The following is an 18965-nucleotide window of genomic DNA, read 5'->3' as shown; positions in this document are numbered from 1 at the left end:
AGTTTTCATGTCTCTAACACGTACATGTCTGCATGCCTCCCCTTCCTTGTAATATCGCTTTTACGATAGTACGCAATACTCAACGTATTGCTCAGTTGTTTCATGCTTGCACATTCAAATAAAAGCGTACTTAGCAGGAAAATGAAAAAAGGGAGTCCATGTCGTCTTTGTTTTTATCCTTGTCCAAAATGAGCTCTTTTTAAACCTTTTCTTTCGTACTGTTTAACCGAACAGAATTAGCTCATGTCAGCAGCGAGCAACAACGTAACTATTGAATGTCACGCAGATATGCGCATAGTGTTTTTGGCTTTGTTGTCGAGGGGCTCATTGGTAAAACAGTGAACGTAATAAGCGCTCTACCTCTAATGCACCGTGCACGGCCACTATATATCGTCCTGGAGCTCGCACAGTGTCAACACTGAAAGAAACGTTCTCGGAGCATTCACAATTTGTAACGTGCCTTTTCTCCATGACATGGAACCGTATCCTCGCTGAAGAACCACGAAGAGAGCCTTCGCTGATTGATCTTGAGTGCCACACATCACATTCCGCAATAACGTGTAGTTCACTTGCTGACGTACACAGAAGAGGTGTTTCACTTTTTTTTTTTCGTTGCATGGCTGATCGATGATCACCCCAATGCTAGACTTATGGCACGCAAGTCACTGTTCATGTCATCGCAACATTCTAAAAAATCGCGATTCTTGGTACGTCATCGTGAAGGCCTTCCGGTGTAGCGGAACTACAGCATGAACTCAGAGAGATAGCAATAGCGGCCGCGTGTCTGTCTTGTCCCTCTGTTGCGCGGATTTACCAGCGCGCTCAACACGAGTGGCAACAACCGAGCCTAAAACCGTGCCATGTCTGCAGCGACGCTCCCAAGAAAAAAGTGGAGAGGGCGTCGCCGTACGAGTGAAGCGCACTGCTTTCCGTCGTCTGCTTTCTTCGCAGAGGGAGAATGCACTAGCCCACCGAACAGCTATCACCCCTTTGCGGATATAAAAAGAAACAAGAATAGTTACGAAGCTAAGGAAACATGCGCCACGGCGACGTCACCATCATCAGCACCAGCAGCAGCCTATTTTACGTCCACTACAGGACGAAGGCCTCTCCCTGCGATCTCCAATTACCCCTGTCCCGCGCCAACCGATTCCAACTAGCGCCCGCGAATTTCTTCATTTCATCGCCCCACCTAGTTTCCTGTCGTCCTCGACTGCGCTTCCTTTCTCTTGGCACTCATTCTATAACCCTTATGGTCCACCGGTTATCTAACCAACGCACTACATGACCCGCCCAACTCCAATTTTCTCTCTTAAGTCAATTAGAATATCGACTATACCCGCTCGAAACCGCCCTTTTTCTGTCTCTTAACGTTATGCCTAACATTCTTCATTTCATCCCTCTTTGTGAGGTCTTTAACTTGTTGTCAAGCTGCTTTGTGAGTCTCCAAGTTTCTGTCCCATATGTCAGCACCGGCAAAATGCACTGACTGTACACCTTCCTTTCAATGATAATGGTAAGCTTCCAGTCAGGAGCTGACAATGTCTGCCGTATACGGTTCAACCCATTTTTATTCTTCTGTGAATTTCCTTCTCAGGATCAGCGTTCCCTGTGAGTAATCGACCTAGGTAAACGTACTCCTTCACCCATAGCAAAGTATACTCTGCGGTAAGGGCTAAGGATTTGCGGGCTGCTCTGTGGGCCACTTTATTATCGCTCCGCGAAGAAAGTAGGCAGCGTAAAGCCCGGTGTTAGCTTTATTATTGCAGTTTTCTTTCTTTCCATCAAGACCATTCAAGAAATAGAACCTTCCACACTTGAATAGTATGCTGTAAATATGCCGGAATCAATCCATAGCTTCACCCCTGATTCGAGCCTATTGTTCACAAGGTACTGAAACCCTTTACGCATGCAGTTAAACGAACGTAGCATGTAAACTCAAAAAAGACGAAGGCTTCCTGAGAAGTAGTGCGCCATCATTAGCGAACATATATCGACCCCCGATGCAGTCGCGTCTCGTGCACGCCGTTCTTCCAAAGTGCAATGTTTCCCGAAAGAAGCGAAGACGTTAGCTTTAGATGTCTTAGAATCGCTTCGAAATAAGTGTGGGGAAAAAGAAGAAAATTTTCGGTGAAGAGGGCAGCACAACGCACGAAGGTAAGTCAGCGGACGCTCTACGAATGGTCGTCGGAGAAGGAAAAAAGGGGACAGAGTGTTGGCACCGAAGAAGCGTTCTGGCGGAAGAGATCGTGAGTGCAAAAGAAACCTAGAAGACTTTGACCTGGGGGTGTTGCGAACGGTCATGCACAGCTTTTTTCCGAAAAATGAGATCCCTACTGTCGCCTAGCTGATGCGCCACTTTGAAGAGGACAGCGATGCTGCCATCCGTATCGAAGGCAACTATGCACACGATGTTGAAGTTTGGCTTCCAATACCAGAAGTGGCCTCGGAATGCACTGCTCATCGAAGCGACGCACGTTGTGCAGTCTCACCACGCCGTTACCTGCGCCAAATTGCGGAGTTGCGACGCCAAGGTAGGCACATTTTTTACACCGACGAAATGTCGGTCAACGCCCGCCACACGAGTAGTCAAGAGTGGGTTGAAGAAATTGTAGATACACTGCATCCGGACTGTCCACGGGCCTCGAAAACCCCAGAGGAAAAGGTATTATTATTGCCTGGCTAGAAGTGCAGGATAAGTGTTTCGCGCAAAAGAAAAGCTCACGCGATCATCACGTAAAGATCACTACGAAAAGTGCTTCACTGAGAAATTGCTGCCGCTTCTGCCAACTGAAAGTCTTATAGTTATGGACAATGCACCTTATCACTCCGTGAGGCACGAAAAGGTGCAGGGAATGAGCAGCCTCAAAAAGAAAATACAGGACTGGTTTTCTGCAAAGGGGCGTATGGGTAGGACATGGTAAAGGCTGGGCTCATGAAGCTCGCTGAAAACACTAACACGGGTGCAGGCCGATGCCGAGTGGACTGTATCACTGTAGCATCAGGTCACTTCGTTGTATGCTTGCCCCGCTATCACTGCCAAGTGAAGCCGATAGAGCTCGCATAGGGTGACGTCAAAGATTTCGCGGCCAGGGGAAAACAACACATTCATGATGCATGACGTAGATCCGCTGTTATGGCAGGGGATGCAACGAGTGCTGAGAAGTGGAATAAGTACGTATACAGCACGTCCTAGACGAAGAAGACTCGATGAAGAAAGTGGATCACATCATTGACAATGTAGTTGACAGTCTGGACCCAGGGGTGGCAATGCTCGGAGAGGGCACATTGAGTAGTGATGGCACAATCTCTGCTGATGAAGACGACTTCGGGTGCGAGCTCCTGTGATGGCTTCCACCGAGACAGGCAGCGCATTGTGTGTGTGTTCGGTGCATTTTACGCGTGTCTTTTTCAAGTGTGCATAACGTTCAAAACTATACCTGTCTTGTGAGGCCTTGCGTTCTGAAGGGCTTTGCAATAGGTTAGACAGCTGTAGCGCTTTTTTTCTGTGGCGTGGTAGTTGTCGAACATACTTGTTTGTTAACTCCACTAGGGGCGATGATAGGTTGTATGAGCACGACATCAGGTGTGAGCCGATCTTATGAATGAACTTCGTCAAAAGTTTACGTAAATAACTGGTTATGTTCAGGACCGTCATGGTAAGTAGCAAAAATGTTTTGAACCCTCATTTCTACCTATAGGGGTTGTTTTCTTCTTTTACATATTTTGAGTTGGCTGTTTCTGTGCAGACAGAATTCATGTTTATTACCAAAAGAACTGCAAATATTTCAGTGTTAATCAGCATCGACCGAAGTTGACGGTTCTTAAACAGCTTTCTGTGCAATAAGTAGGCCACCCTGCAGACCACGTTTACATAATGCAGATAACTTTCTCAAAAGAGTCTGTGTATTTTATGTGCATCTTTCTGAAGTGCACAAATGAAAACCTGTCCTGTTGGGCGTTCTGCATCTCTGCATACGTTAGACAACTGTCTTATTGTTTTTGGTATCCTTTCTTCTTCAATGACATGGTGATAATTGCTGAATAAACCTGCATGTGCAATGAAGAGGTATGCCGAAAATATTGGGATGCGCGCTTTATAGTGGCTTTGTAATGCTGCTGGAATAGCGTAGCCGCTGCTTCATGGGTTACGTTATACCGTTTTACGTTATACCGGCCCATGCAATTTGTATCAAAACTGCGACTGAGAATTATCCATGGTACCAGCGGGGATCACATCCCCACAGTTATGTATTCATCGCAGCAGAGCCACATGACGCACACTATTCCAAAACCGACATCAACGACAGCGCAAACAGACACAACCAACAATAGAAAATCCACCACCAAAGTTTTCACACAGACGCCCACACAGACGGACGAAGTCAAACACAAACCGAGCTCGAATTAACCCAAGCATGCGGTACTAAACCTGCCAAACAAAAATACACCCCACGCAAATCTACCCACAAAAAGACAAGTAAATGCCAGCCATCGCAAACAAACAACTATTCTCTGCCATGAAGCACCGAATTCCTACAGGCGGGAAAGCTTATCAAAAAGCATCTGAGCTACACTTCCCATCTGAAAACCTACACAATCTGCACAGAGAAAATTATAATCCCTAAAGATCTAACACTGAAGGCTGTACCAGCTCTAGGAACAATCTAACCACGCAATCGTGCAAACTGGCAAACAACATTGAACAATGCCTCACTTTCACTTTTGAATATCCTCAAGGAACACTGCGAGGAACAAATCGAAACTTTTAGACACAAACTTCTGACCATAGCCCTGACACCAGATGAGAAGAAACATTTAGACCATTACGACGAGAAACAGTCTAGAAAATTGGTTCAAAAGCAAAGGAAAAAAGCAAACTTTCATCAAAAAACAACCTTCCAGGCAAACAGCCACCTCACGTCAACAAGAGGGACCTCGAGTCTAGAAATACCAGACATGATGGAAACTTCCACAGTCGGACGTTGTAGACATTTCAAAAACATTAGGTAAATAAGAAATAGGCGTGCTCAGCAAAGGCCTAAACTTTTGTCCCACTAACAACACAATAAATGAATTCGAGCTTCACGAGGACCTCTCAGAATTTTCCCGACGAATGCGGATCAGACACTTTTTCGCAAACACACCAAACACCGGGACGACACCACTTAGAGCCCAATCCACTTGGACTCCCGAACCAGAACAAGCCATAGAACTTGACATATACCTTAAAACTGTCAGTAAAGAAATTATAAGCCAATCCAAGACATCTAAGCGACCTAAGAACATAACTGCGTCGGAGAGTCATATCATTTCAAATCTCAGTTGCCGGAATCACATTGTTATTAAGGAAGCAGATAAGGGTGGAAGTATAGTTATTTAGCCAGTAGAAAAATACAAGCACGAGGCTTACAGACAACTAAACAACCCAGAACATTACCGTAAGCTAGATAACGATCCGACATTATCCTACACAGTGACAATTACCAACAGGTTGAAATCACTTTTGGCTGATGAATTGATAACACCGTCAAAATGCAAATTTCTTAAGCAAAGCAACAAAACTGCCGGGCGTTTCTACCTCCTTCCAAAAATTCATAAAATTCCATCCTCTGAACTATACACCGCTATCATCCGAGGTCGCCCTACAGTATCAAACAACACCCCGACAGAGAGCCTCTCCACATTCCTTAACCACTACCTTGGTGACTTTCCAAAAGCACTTCCGTCATTTGTACAGGATACGCCCCACCTGCTGAGAGGACATTAATACTAAAGGCACACAACCCCACAACATAATTCTCGCAACACTAGACGTCACGGCCCTGTACACCGACATTCCAATCCCTGATGGCCTATTTTCGATAAAACAAACGCTGTCTAAACACAATGCACAACACTCTACTGAAGTCTACTTGTCTCTCCATGAATTAGTTCTAACATATAACTACTTCGAATTTGAGAATTACTACCTACAGATACATATTGACGCGTGTACTTATCTTTATCGGGCGACCACGTTTCGCCGCCTAACAAGTGTTATCGCACAGCGCGGGACGCGCCTGCATGTATACGGAGTTTCTGGAAAGTTATCGATGCTTCTATTCGCTGTCTGTTGTCGCCGAGGCTTATGTTCTCTGATTTCATCGCCTGCCGCGAATGGTGTAGAACTTTGTGGAAGGCACGCGGGTCCCAACGATTAGTCTGGAACATTCGACGACTGTTGTATAAAAGCCGACGCGCTTGACCCGCTGATCAGAGTTTCGACGATCGCCGACTGTGTTCGCCGCTATCGTTGTGCATAAGTGTAGCTTGTTTTGTGGGCACAGGTTCGCCCAATAAAATTTAGTTTTGTCGTTCACAGTATTGCTACTGTGTTCTTCAACGTCACCACCATGTGACAATATGGTACAAGCATGTGTTCTCCTTTTGCACAAACCTAAGCGAATATATTTATGGGGATTCTAGAAACAGATTTCCTATCGGTGCTGCACTGACAAGCATCACACATACCTACGATACATAGACGACATATTCATAATATGGGGACATGGTCAAGACAGTCTAGATAAATATGTAGCATTTTAAACTCTTTTCACCCAACAATAAAATTCACATCAGAATCTTCAACTGAGCGCATAAACTTCCTAGACACAACAATATACATTGACAATGGGGCACTAAAGACAACGCTGTATAGGAGACCTTTCGACAAGCAACAGTACCTCTATAGAATATACGAGCCACCATCCCAGAAATTGCAAACAAGGCATATTTAAGGCCGAGCCACACGACTACGTCGCATTTGCGTTGAAAACCAAGACTACATAGATGGACTCGATCACCTTAAAGAAACCCTATCAAACAGGAACCACCCAAACAGTGACCTTCAAAAAGCCTACACCGCTCCAACCAAACATGATCGAGCCGAGGTCCTCAAGCCCCGCCCGAGGATCACAAGAACAACGCCTCTTCTTACTACTAAATTCTCAAACGCACTCCCAAACGTGAACAACGTCCTCAGTAAATACTACCCAATTCTCCCCGGCAACCAGAAACAATAAGATTCTTCCGACCTGCCCAGAATAGCCTACAGACGCAACAATAATTTTAAAGATATTCTTGTGCATGCCAAACTAAGCACAAGGACAAAGTTGGGAACCGGTCCCTGTGGCCGCCCCAGATGCTCTACATGCAATCAATCTACTACTACAGTAAAACGTACAGCGTCGAATTACTCACGCAAGGTGACTTCGGGTTTCACCTGCACATCAAGCAACGTAGTCTACTGTCTAGAATGTGCCGCTTGTAGCAAACAATACATAGGTGAGAGTGGACAACAAATTCATACAAGACTTAACGGTCACCGCGCGGATACAAAACACAATTTACCTAAAGCAGTAGCCAGCCACATTAATGAGCATGCTAATATATCGGACAAAGCAAGGCTCTTTATACTACAAACAAATTTCCGTTCACCTCGCGAAAGCAAATATACGTAATCATACCTCATACACAAGTTTAATTGCCTACACCCGACGGGAATTAATTTGGCACGTGGCAACTTAGGGTCTTTAAAAGCGGTAACTTAAATCTGAAATTCTCATATCATCAACCAAGGTACAAAACACATTACGGCACCAGCTAACATCAATTCCTTAAACTTACCCATTCCTCCATTTCGAACACTTTTTTCCTGCCTACTACTCACTTCAATATACACTTTCATGTTTTTACGTTTATATCAACTGTACGACTCCCTTTTACCAAGTACACCTGCCCCCGCCGCTTCTGCGCACCTCACCTTCCCATTTGTTATTCCGATTTCGGTCCCCCCCCCCTTTTTTTGTCTGTTTTAATTATATATATTATTACGATATTATCGAGCGATGCTCAAGAAACGAGCCGCCGCGAGGACGACGACGACGACGTTCGTCGCTGCGCATGGCGCGAGCGAGTGTCGGCCTGGCTACCTGGCTCCAGTGTAAATAGCCTGTAAATAAAGTATTTGTCTGTGTGTTTCCACACGCAACATTCTGGTGGAGGTGCCAGAAGAAGACATCTCACAGAAAGAAGACGCTATTTACAGGCTATTTACAGTGGAGCCAGGCAGCCAGGCCGACACTCGCTCGCGCCAAGCGCACCGACGAACTTCGTCGTCGTTCTCGCGGCGGCTCGTTTCTTGAGCATCGCTCGATCATATCGTAATAATATTTTTGAAACACCCTCACTAACACATCCCAGAGTCCCAGACGCCAGCAGACATTTTTCGGCGCCTCAGCCACACAGGGTATCGCCATTTCTGTACACCGCCGTAACGACACCTACGTTGAGCTACTGGGCTAACGTGTCTTGAAAGACCATGCCGCTGCCTTCCAGTTACCCCATGCATTTCACTCCAGACTCCTTATCGACATGTTAACTCCTTCGAAATTATTCGACACATTTGCTGCTACGCTACTAAAGTCAATCTTTCAACTGATGTATTTTTGGGTCTTTTTTGTTAATCGCGCACTGACCGCCTGACCGGCTCTTCTAAAGCCACAGAACCATACCGCCAACGACACCCCTGAATGCTCCCTAACCCCCTAACCTCTCGCTTCCCCAACATCCCCCCGCGCCCCTTTCCTTTCTTTTTTTCCTCTTTTTTTCCTCTTGTTGTCCCCTCTATTTTTCTTTTTTTCTCTCCTTCTTTTAACTCAATGGGACAGAGCTAGGGTAAACCTAAGGAATACCCACGATTCCAAACATCGTATTCTGAATGCTTTCTGCAATTCATGTGCGAACCGGAACTCTCGATGTGCCTTTACATGCATTTAGAAACAGCGCCTACGGTAATACGCGAAAGCCTGCGTCTAACAAACGCGTAATCTGCATACTGAAGCCAATACTTATCCTGTGCACGCACGACTTAGCAAGGGTGCATTTAAGGCACGAAGTGGCTAATCAGGTTTTTTTTTTTTCTTGCAAGTTTAAAATGCTTGTCGAGAAGCCTAAATCGCTCACTTTATAATTGCTTTCTTTTTTTTTCGGCTAAAACTCATAATCAGTGGATCCTTATCAATTTAAATGTTTCAGAGAAATGCGAGAAAAAAATCTCAGTGCCCTTTCACTCTATGAAAAAGGATGACCAGCGAGGCTCTGTATGTGGGCCCCTTAATAGCGAATTGCACCTCCGCCGAGGGTCGGCCCGGCATTTCACTATCTTCGAGCTCGGCCCACGTGTGGCCAGTGCTTAACGTCAACTTCCTCCGCCGCGTGTCGCCCGGCATTGCACAATCTTCGGGATCAGCCCATGAATGGGGGGTGCTTAACACCTCTTTCACCTCCGCCATGGGTTGGCCGGCTCTTGCACTATCTTCGGGATCGGCCCATGATCGGGGAGTGCTTAACACCTACTTCACCTCCTCCGCGGGTCCACCTGCATTGCACTATCTTCGGGATCGGCCAACGATCGGGGAGTGCTTAACACCTGCTTCACCTCCGCCGCGGGTCGGCAGGCATTGCACAACCTTCGGGATCAGCCCACTATCGGGGAGTGCTTAATACCTGCTTCACCTCCGCCGCGGGTCGGCCGGCATTGCACTATCTTCGGGATCGGCCCACGATCGGGGAGTGCTTAACACCTGCTTTACCTCCTCCGCGGGTCGGCAGGCATTGCACAACCTTCGGTATCGGCCAACGATCGGGGAGTGCTTAACACCTGCTTCACCTCCGCCGCGGGTCCACCGCCATTGCACTATCTTCGGTTTCGGCCCATGATCCGGGAGTGCTTAACACATGCTTCACCTCGGCCGCGACTCGGCCGGCATTGCACTATCTTCAGGATCAGCCCATGATGGGGGGTGCTTAACACTTGCTTCAACTCCGCCGCGGGCCGGCCGGCATTGCACTAACTTCGGTATAGGCCCACGATCGGGGAGTCCTTACCACCTGCTTCACCTCCGCCAAGGGTCCGCCGCCATTGCACTATCTTCAGGTTCATCCCATGATCGGGGAGTGCTTAAAACTTGCTTCACCTCCGCCGCGGGTCGGCCGGCATTGCACTATCTTCGGCATCAGCCCACTATCGGGGACTGCTTAATACCTGCTTCACCTCCACCGCAAATCCGCCTGCATTGCACTAACTTCGGGATCGGCCCACGGTCGGGGAGTCCTTAACACCTGCTTCACCTCCGCCGCGGGTCCACCGCCATTGCACTAGCTTCGGGATCGGCCCACGATCGGGGAGTGCTTAACACCTGCTTTACCTCCGCCGCGGGTCGGCAGGCATTGCACAACCTTCGGGATCAGTCCACTGTCGGGGAGTGCTTAATACCTGCTTCACCTCCGCCGCGGGCCCGCCTGCATTGCACTATCTTCGGTAACGGCCAACGATCGGGGAGTGCTTAACACCTGCCTCACCTCCGCCGCGGGTCCACCGCCATTGCACTATCTTCGGTTTCGGCCCATGATCGGGGAGTGCTTAACACTTGCTTCACCTCGGCCGCGAGTCGGCCGGCATCGCACTATCTTCAGGATCAGCCCATGATGGGGGGTGCTTAACACTTGCTTCACCTCCGCCGCGGGCCGGCCGGCATTGCACTAACTTCGGTATAGGCCCACGATCGGGGAGTTCTTAACACCTGCTTCACCTCCGCCACGGGTCCCCCGCCATTGCACTATCTTCAGGTTCGGCCCATGATCGGGGAGCGCTTAACACTTGCTTCACCTCCGCCGCGGGTCGGCCGGCATTGCACTATCTTCGGTATCAGCCCACTATCGGGGAGTGCTTAATACCTGCTTCACCTCCACCGCAAATCCGCCTGCATTGCACTAACTTCGGGATCGGCCCACGGTCGGGGAGTGCTTAACACCTGCTTCACCTCCGCCGCGGGTCCACCGCCATTGCACTAGCTTCGGGATCGGCCCATGATCGGGGAGTGCTTAATACCTGCTTCACCTCGGCCGCGGGTCGGCCGCCATTGCAATAACTTCGGCATCGGCCCATGATCGGGGAGTGCTTAACACCTGCTTCACCTTTGCCGCGGGTCGGCCGGCATTGCACTATCTTCGGGATCGGCCCATGATCGGGGAGTGCTTAACACCTGCTTCACCTTTGCCGCGGGTCGGCCGGCATTGCACTAACTTCGGCATCAGCCCACTATCGGGGAGTGCTTAACACCTGCTTCACCTCTGCCGCGGGTCCACCGCCACTACACCATCTTCGGGATCGGCCCATAATCGGGGAGTGCATAACACCTGCTTCACCTCCGCCGCGTGTCGGCCGGCATTGCACTACCTTCGGGATCAGCACACGATCGGGGAGTGCTTAACACCTGCTTCACCTCGGCCGCGGGTGCGCCTGCATTGCACTAACTTCGGTTTCGGCCCATGATCGGGGAGTGCTTAACACTTGCTTCACCTCCGCCGCGGGTCGGCCGGCATTGCACTATCTTCGGGATCAGCCCACTATCGGGGACTGCTTAATACCTGCTTCACCTCCGCCGCAAGTCCGCCTGCATTGCACTAACTTCGGGATCGGCCCACGGTCAGGGAGTGCTTAATACCTGCTTCACCTCCGCCACGGGTCGGCCGGCATTGCACTATCTTCGGGATCGGCCAAAGATCGGGGAGTGCTTAACACCTGCTTCACCTCCGCCGCGGGTCCACCGCCATTGCACTATCTTCGGTTTTGGCCCATGGTCGGGGAGTGCTTAACACCTGCTTCACCTCCGCCACGGGTCCCCCGCCATTGCACTATCTTCGGGATCGGCCCATGATCGGGGAGTGCTTAACACTTGCTTCACCTCCGCCGCGGGTCCGCTGGCATTGCACTATCTTCGGCATCAGCCCACTATCGGGGACTGCTTAATACCTGCTTCACCTACGCCGCAAGTCCGCCTGCATTGCACTAACTTCGGGATCGGCCCACGGTCGGGGAGCTCTTAACACCTGCTTCACCTCTGCCGCGGGTCCACCGCCATTGCACTAGCTTCGGGATCGGCCCATGATCAGGGAGTGCTTAATACCTGCTTCACCTCTGCCGCGGGTCGGCCGGCATTGCACTATCTTCGGTATAAGCACACGATCGGGGAGTGCTTAACACCTGCTTCACCTCGGCCGCGGGTCGGCCGCCATTGCACTAACTTCGGGATCGGCCCATGATCGGGGAGTGCTTAACACCTGCTTCACCTTTGCCGCGGGTCGGCCGGCATTGCACTAACTTCAGGATCAGCCCACTATCGGGGAGTGCTTAACACCTGCTTCACCTCTGCCGCGGGTCCACCGCCATTGCACCATCTTCGGGATCGGCCCATAATCGGGGAGTGTTTAACCCCTGCTTAACCTCCGCCGCGGGTTGCCGGCATTACACTAGCTTCGGTATCGGCCGACGATCGGGGAGTGCTTAACACCTGCTTCACCTCTGCCGCGTGTCGGCCGGCATTGCACTATCTTCGGGATCAGCCCACTATCGGAGAGTGCTTAACACCTGCTTCACCTCTGCCGCGGTTCCACCCCCATTGCACCATCTTCGGGATCGGCCCATAATCGGGGAGTGTTTAACCCCTGCTTCACCTCCGCCGCGGGTTGCCGGCATTGCACTATCTTCGGGATCGGCCCACGATCGGGGAGTGCTTAACACCTGCTTCACCTCTGCCGCGTGTCGGCCGGCATTGCACTATCTTCGGGATCGGCCCATGATCGGGGAGTGCTTAACACCTGCTTCACCTCCGCCGCAGTTCGGCCTGCATTGCACTATCTTCGGTTTCGGCCCATGATCGGGGAGTGCTTAACATTTGCTTCACCTCGGCCGCGGGTTGGCCGCCATTGCACTAACTTCGGGATCGGCCCATGATCGGGGAGTGCTTAACACCTGCTTCACCTCTGCCGCGTGTCGGCCGGCATTGCACCAACTTCGGGATCAGCCCACTATCGGGGAATGCTTAACACCTGCTTCACCTCTGCCGCGGGTCCACCGCCACTGAACCATCTTCGGGATCGGCCCATAATCGGGGAGTGTTTAACCCCTGCTTCACCTCCGCCGCGGGTTGCCGGCATTGCACTAGCTTCAGGATCGGCCCACGATCGGGAAGTGTTTAACACCTGCTTCACCTCCGCCGCGGGTCGGCCGGCACTGCACTATCTTCGGGATCGGTCCACGATCGGAGAGTGCTTAACACCTGCTTTAGCTCCGTAGTGGGTCGGCAGGCATTGCTCTACCTTCGGGATCAGCCCATGATCGGGGAGTGCTAAACACTTGCTTCACCTCGGCCGCGGGTCGGCCGGCATTGCACTATCTTCGGGATCAGCCCACTATCGGGGACTGCTTAATACCTGCTTCACCTCCGCCGCAAGTCCGCCTGCATTGCACTAACTTCGTGATCGGCCCACGGTCGGGGAGTGCTTAACACCTGCTTCACCTCTGCCGCGGGTCCACCGCCATTGTACTAGCTTCGGGATCAGCCCATGATCGGGGAGTGCTTAATACCTGTTTCACCTCTGCCGCGGGTGGCCGGCATTGCACTATCTTCGGGATAAGCACACGATCGGGGAGTGCTTAACACCTGCTTCACCTCGGCCGCGGGTCGGTCGCCATTGCACTAACTTCGGTATCGGCCCATGATCGGGGAGTGCTTAACACCTGCTTCACCTTTGCCGCGGGTCCACCGCCATTGCACTAGCTTCGGGATCGGCCCATGATCAGGGAGTGCTTAATACCTGCTTCACCTCTGCCGCGGGTCGGCCGGCATTGCATTAACTTCGGGATAAGCACACGATCGGGGAGTGCTTAACACCTGCTTCACCTCGGCCGCGGGTCGGCCGCCATTGCACTAACTTCGGTATAGGCCCACGATCTGGGAGTGCTTAACACCTGCTTCACCTCCGCCACGGGTCCCCCGCCATTGCACTATCTTCAGGTTTGGCCCACGGTCGGGGAGTGCTTAACACCTGCTTCACCTCCGCCGCGGGTCCACCGCCATTGCACTAGCTTCGGGATCAGCCCATGATCGGGGAGTGCTTAACACCTGCTTCACCTTTGCCGCGGGTCGGCCGGCATTGCACTATCTTCGGGATCGGCCCATGATCGGGGAGTGCTTAACACCTGCTTCACCTTTGCCGCGGGTCGGCCGGCATTGCACTAACTTCGGCATCAGCCCACTATCGGGGAGTGCTTAACACCTGCTTCACCTCTGCCGCGGGTCCACCGCCACTGCACCATCTTCGGGATCGGCCCATAATCGGGGGTGTTTAACCCCTGCTTCACCTCCGCCACGGGTTCGCGGCATTGCACTATCTTCGGGATCGGCCCACGATCGGGGAGTGCTTAACACCTGCTTCACCTCTGCCGCGTGTCGGCCGGCATTGCACTATCTTCGGAATCAGCCCACTATTGGGGACTGCTTAATACCTGCTTCACCTCCGCCGCAAGTCCGCCTGCATTGCACTAACTTCGGGATCGGCCCACGGTCGGGGAGCGCTTAACACCTCCTTCACCTCTGCCGTGGGTCCACCGCCACTGCACCATCTTCGGGATCGGCCCATAATGGGGGGTGTTTAACCCCTGCTTCACCTCCGCAGCGGGTTGCCGGCATTGCACTATCTTCGCGATCGGCCCACGATCGGGGAGTGTTTAACCGCTGCTTCACCTCCGCCGCGGGTTGCCGGCATTGCACCATCTTCGGGATCAGCACACCATCGGGGAGTGCTTAACACCTGTTTCACCTCGGCCGCGGGTGCGCCTGCATTGCACTATCTTCGGTTTTGGCCCATGATGGGGGGTGCTTAACACTTGCTTCACCTCCGCCGCGGGCCGGCCGGCATTGCACTAACTTCGGTATAGGCCCACGATCTGGGAGTGCTTAACACCTGCTTCACCTCCGCCACGGGTCCCCCGCCATTGCACTATCTTCAGGTTCGGCCCATGATCGGGGAGTGCTTAACACTTGCTTCACCTCCGCCGCGGGTCGGCCGGCATTGCACTATCTTCGGCATCAGCCCACTATCGGGGACTGCTTAATACCTGCTTCACCTCCACCGCAAATCCGCCTGCATTGCACTAACTTCGGTATCGGCCCACGGTCGGGGAGTGCTTAACACCTGCTTCACCTCCGCCGCGGGTCGGCCGGCATTGCACTAACTTCGGGATAAGCCCACTATCGGGGAGTGCTTAACACCTGCTTCACCTCTGCCGCGGGTCGGCCGCCATTGCACGAACTTCGGCATCGGCCCATGATCGGGGAGTGCTTAACACCTGCTTCACCTCGGCCGCGGGTGCGCCTGCATTGCACTATCTTCGGTTTCGGCCCATGATCGGGGAGTGCTTAACACTTGCTTCACCTCCGCCGCGGGTCGGCCGGCATTGCACTATCTTCGGCATCAGCCCACTATCGGGGACTGCTTAATACCTGCTTCACCTCCGCCACAAGTCCGCCTGCATTGCACTAACTTCGGGATCGGCCCACGGTCGGGGAGTGCTTAACACCTGCGTCACCTCTGCCGCGGGTCCACCGCCATTGCACTAGCTTCGGGATCGGCTCATGATCGGGGAGTGCTTAATACCTGCTTCACCTCTGCCGCGGGTCGGCCGGCATTGCACTACCTTCGGGATAAGCACACGATCGGGGAGTGCTTAACACCTGCTTCACCTCGGCCGCGGGTCGGCCGCCATTGCACTAACTTCGGTATCGGCCCATGATCGGGGAGTCCTTAACACCTGCTTCACCTTTGCCGCGGGTCGGCCGGCATTGCACTAACTTCGGGATAAGCCCACTATCGGGGAGTGCTTAACACCTGCTTCACCTCTGCCGCGGGTCGGCCGCCATTGCACTAACTCTGAGATCGGCCCATGATCGGGAAGTGCTTAACACCTGCTTCACCTCGGCCGCGCGTTGGCCGCCATTGCACTAACTTCGGGATCGGCCCATGATCGGGGAGTGCTTAACACCTGCTTCACCTCTGCCGCGTGTCGGCCGGCATTGCACCAACTTCGGGATCGGCCCATGATCGGGAAGTGCTTAACACCTGCTTCACCTCGGCCGCGGGTCGGCCGCCATTGCACGAACTTCGGCATCGGCCCATGATCGGGGAGTGCTTAACACCTGCTTCACCTCGGCCGCGGGTGCGCCTGCATTGCACTAGCTTCGGGATCGGTCCACGATCGGAGAGTGCTTAACACCTGCTTTAGCTCCGTAGCGGGTCGGCAGGCATTGCTCTACCTTCGGGATCAGCCCATGATCGGGGAGTGCTTAACACTTGCTTCACCTCGGCCGCGGGTCGGCCGGCATTGCACTAACTTCGTGATCGGCCCACGGTCGGGGAGTGCTTTACACCTGCTTCACCTCTGCCGCGGGTCCAACGCCATTGTACAAGCTTCGGGATCGGCCCATGATCGGGGAGTGCTTAATACCTGCTTCACCTCTGCCGCGGCTCGGCCGGCATTGCACTATCTTCGGGATAAGCACACGATCGGGGAGTGCTTAACACCTGCTTCACCTCGGCCGCGGGTCGGCCGCCATTGCACTAACTTCGGGATCGGCCCATGATCGGGGAGTGCTTAACACCTGCTTCACCTCTGCCGCGTGTCGGCCGGCATTGCACCAACTTCGGCATCAGCCCACTATCGGGGAATGCTTAACACCTGCTTCACCTCTGCCGCGGGTCCACCGCCACTGAACCATCTTCTGGATCGGCCCATAATCGGGCAGTGTTTAACCCCTGCGTCACCTCAGCCGCGGGTTGCCGGCATTGCACTAGCTTCGGGATCGGCCCACGATCGGGGAGTGTTTAACACCTGCTTCAACTCGGCCGCGGGTGCGCCTGCATTGCACTAGCTTCGGGATCGGTCCAAGATCGGAGAGTGCTTAACACCTGCTTTAGCTCCGTAGCGGGTCGGCAGGCATTGCTCTACCTTCGGGATCAGCCCATGATCGGGGAGTGCTTCACACTTGCTTCACCTCGGCCGCGGGTCAGCCGGCATTGCACTAACTTCGTGATCGGCCCACGGTCGGGGAGTGCTTTACACCTGCTTCACCTCTGCCGCGGGTCCACCGCCATTGTACTAGCTTCGGGATCGGCCCATGATCGGGGAGTGCTTAATACCTGCTTCACCTCTGCCGCGGCTCGGCCGGCATTGCACTATCTTCGGGACAAGCACACGATCGGGGAGTGCTTAACACCTGTTTCACCTCGGCCGCGGGTCGGCCGCAATTGCACTAACTTCGGGATCGGCCCATGATCGGGGAGTGCTTAACACCTGCTTCACCTCTGCCGCGTGTCGGCCGGCATTACACCAACTTCGGCATCAGCCCACTATCGGGGAATGCTTAACACCTGCTTCACCTCTGCCGCGGGTCCACCGCCACTGAACCATCTTCTGGATCGGCCCATAATCGGGGAGTGCTTAATACCTGCTTCACCTCTGCCGCGGCTCGGCCGGCATTGCACTATATTCGGGATAAGCACACGATCGGGGAGTGCTTAACACCCGCTTCACCTCGGCCGCGGGTCGGCCGCCATTGCACTAACTTCGGGATCGGCCCATGATCGGGGAGTGCTTAACACCTGCTTCACCTCTGCCGCGTGTCGGCCGGCATTGCACCAACTTCGGTATCAGCCCACTATCGGGGAATGCTTAACACCTGCTTCACCTCTGCCGCGGGTCCACCGCCACTGAACCTTCTGGATCGGCCCATAATCGGGGAGTGTTTAACCCCTGCTTCACCTCCGCCGCGGGTTGCCGGCATTGCACTAGCTTCGGGATCGGCCCACGATCGGGGAGTGTTTAACACCAGCTTCACCTCCGCCGCGGGTCGGCCGGCACTGCACTATCTTCGGGATCGGTCCACCATCGGAGAGTGCTTAACACCTGCTTTAGCTCCGTAGCGGGTCGGCAGGCATTGCTCTACCTTCGGGATCAGCCCATGATCGGGGAGTGCTTAACACTTGCTTCACCTCGGCCGCGGGTCGGCCGGCATTGCACTAACTTCGTGATCGGCCCACGGTCGGGGAGTGCTTAACACCTGCTTCACCTCTGCCACGGGGCCACCGCCATTGTACTAGCTTCGGGATCGGCCCATGATCGGGGAGTGCTTAATACCTGCTTCACCTCTGCCGCGGGTCGGCCGGCATTGCACTATCTTCGGGATAAGCACACGATCGGGGAGTGCTTAACACCTGCTTCACCTCGGCCGCGGATCGCCCGCCATTGCACTAACTTCGGGATCGGCCCATGATCGGGGAGTGCTTAACACCTGCTTCACCTCTGCCGCGTGTCGGCCGGCATTGCACCAACTTCGGGATCAGCCCACTATCGGGGAATGCTTAACACCTTCTTCACCTCTGCCACGGGTCCCCCGCCACTGCACCATCTTCGGGATCGGCCCATAATGGGGGGTGTTTAACCCCTGCATCACCTCTGCCGCGGGTTGCCGGCATTGCACTAACTTCGGGATCGGCCCACGATCGGGGAGTGCTTAACACCTGCTTCACCTCTGCCGCGTGTCGGCCGGCATTGCACTATCTTCGGGATCAGCACACCATCGGGGAGTGCTTAACACCTGCTTCACCTCGGCCGCGGGTGCGCCTTCATTGCACTATCTTCGGTTTCGGCCCATGATCGGGGAGTGCTTAACACTTGCTTCACCTCCGCCGCGGGTCGGCCGGCATTGCACTATCTTCGGCATCAGCCCACTATCGGGGACTGCTTAATACCTGCTTCACCTCCGCCGCAAGTCCGCCTGCATTGCACTAACTTCGGGATCGGCCCACGGTCGGGGAGCGCTTAACACCTGTTTCACCTCTGCCGCGGGTCCACCGCCATTGCACTAGCTTCGGGATCGGCCCATGATCGGGGAGTGCTTAATACCTGCTTCACCTCTGCCGCGGGTCGGCCGGCATTGCACTATCTTCGGGATAAGCACACGATCGGGGAGTGCTTAACACCTGCTATACGTCTGCCGCGTGTCGGCCGGCATTGCACTAGC

The 18965-nt window shown here is 53.3% G+C and overlaps 1 long non-coding RNA gene across 1 annotated transcript in view; it reads right to left on the bottom strand.

Annotated features, from left to right (window-relative positions):
* The window catches only part of LOC140213258 (uncharacterized), a 69258-nt gene that overhangs the window by 25934 nt on the left and 24359 nt on the right, over nucleotides 1-18965 (bottom strand). The window lies entirely within an intron of this gene.

Source organism: Dermacentor andersoni, chromosome 9, assembly GCF_023375885.2.
Source record: "Dermacentor andersoni chromosome 9, qqDerAnde1_hic_scaffold, whole genome shotgun sequence".
Lineage (NCBI taxonomy): Eukaryota > Metazoa > Arthropoda > Arachnida > Ixodida > Ixodidae > Dermacentor > Dermacentor andersoni.
This window is presented reverse-complemented; position numbering and strand designations above follow the sequence as displayed.